This window comes from Nicotiana attenuata, unplaced genomic scaffold, assembly GCF_001879085.1.
Source record: "Nicotiana attenuata strain UT unplaced genomic scaffold, NIATTr2, whole genome shotgun sequence".
Taxonomy (NCBI): domain Eukaryota; kingdom Viridiplantae; phylum Streptophyta; class Magnoliopsida; order Solanales; family Solanaceae; genus Nicotiana; species Nicotiana attenuata.
Window position 1 is genome coordinate 41,718 of NW_017672093.1, and position 2,137 is coordinate 43,854.

Here is a 2,137-nt window from a genome sequence, read left to right on the forward strand (position 1 = left end):
CATTACGATGGTCTTTCCTTGGCTCTATTTGGACCGACGTTAACCGTTGGATTGGACCGTTAAGGTCATCTTCGTCCGCTCTCACCTCGGCGCAAGAAAGCACTGTGAATATCTTCCCAAGTGGTAGGAGGGTATTTCATGAGTCTACTTAATAGTTTTCTTGTCGCTCTTGACCTATTCCTGTTCAACCATTTTTGAAAGCTGTCACCGCCATCCCTTCCGATACATTTGGTAAGCTCATTATTACTCTGTTAAACCGAGCTAAAAAGTCCCTGAGTCTCTCGTAAGGCAATTGCCTAACGGCGAATATATCATTTACCCTGGCTTCCGCCTTCTTAGCCCCGGCGTGGGCAGTGACGAACTTGTCGGCCATTTCCTCGAACGTTGTTATAGATCGTGCTGGTAATTGTGAGTACCAGGTTAAGGCTCCCCCGGATAAGGTCTCGCCAAACTTCTTTAGTAACACTGATGGTACTTGCTCCTTTGAGAGGTCGTTGCCTTTTTACTATTTTAACGTAATGAATGATGTGATATCGGGATCTGTCGTGCCGTCATATATCTTCAAATATGGTGGCATCTTGAAGGTTTGGGCATGGCATGTGGGGCTGCCTCCTCGCTGTGTGGTTGTTCGATGAATCGGCCGATGTCCCGCTTTGGTAGTAATTTCGGGGCGCCCGGTATCTTATCGACCCTTTCTTTATGCTCCTTCATTTGGTCGCGGAGTGATTTATTCTCGTTCTCCATTTCTTCCATTTTCTTTAGGATGGCGGCAAGTGCATCGTTACGTGCATCAACAGCGGTGTGAGTGTTACCTGTTGGGGGAGTGGGTCGCTCGTCAGCGATTGTTGTGATATCCGTTTGTATGACGTTTCTATTTGCCCGTTGAGCGGGTTTGTCGAGTATGTCATTTATAGTGCTCGTCAGTCACGTTTCCAATAGTTTTTTGATTGTTGGCGGTGCTTTTTCAGCTGTGGATGTGGAGGCTCCCCTTTCACGTGAAGCGGTTACACTTCCATGAGGGGGAGGTGAGTCGCTCTGCCTGGGTGTAGCACTCGGCGTCGTGTTCTCTTCGCCTTCTCTGTCAACCTCGTTGATGGTGTTCGAGAGGTTGGTGGTGACGTCTACTACTGCTTTCAGTCTTTCATCTCATTTTCCTGCCATTGTTAGTTCGTGCAAACTAGGAAAAGGTGGATGATGTTGTTGTTTTTTTCATATCTAGAAAGAACTAAAATTTTAACTTGAAAGTCCACACAGACGGCGCCAAATTGTTTGATCAAAAAGTGTTAATCTTTTCGTTGAACTAATTAATAATAAGATAGAGGGTGAATCCTAGTTAAATATAATGCGATCTATACAAAAAACTTGGACAGATCCGTGGAATAAAACCCGTTTGAGAGTAATAAAGATCAGGCACGTGTTCAATGATTATCAATGAATATTATGATAAGAACATGCAATAAATATAGACAATGGCAATAAATATAATAAAAAGGAATTTATCACCCAAATGTTAGACGGCTTGGGTGATTCTTCTTCCTGACAGCAATGTGGGATGAAGATAAGTAAAGATGGGTAAGGAATCTTTGGATCTTGTGAACAAAGAATGAATAATGTATGTTGAGCAAAGTAGTCAGTGAACAAGACAATATTTGTATATCCTTTCAAGTCAACTCTTTACAAAGTGCTCTTATCAAGAAGTGAAGATTCCTCATTTGTTCTCTATCTCTTCCTATTTACAAGGGATATCCCCAAGAAACCCTAAAAAGTACAACCTAAGGAATAGCCAAAGGAATATTCCTTATGTCTATTTCTAAATCTATCCTACCGTTGCTTCTTTATTCTATTGATCCGTCCTTAGCGATAATCCTTCTGAAGATGACTCCTTGCTGTTATGCCGTAGTCGACCCCGTCCTTAACCCTGTTTATCTGCAGTTATCAAGCCGTCCAAATTTAGACCAATACACCGTCTTGATAACTTATTAATTAGTTTAACCAAGGATTAATATTTTTTGGTCAAACAATAATCAGGTTTGTCTTTTAATTTAGGATGTTATTTGCGGGATTCTATGAAGCCTAGATTAGCTAGAAGGTTAGAAGAATTGAATTTTTATCTATAAAAGCTTTATATATATATATA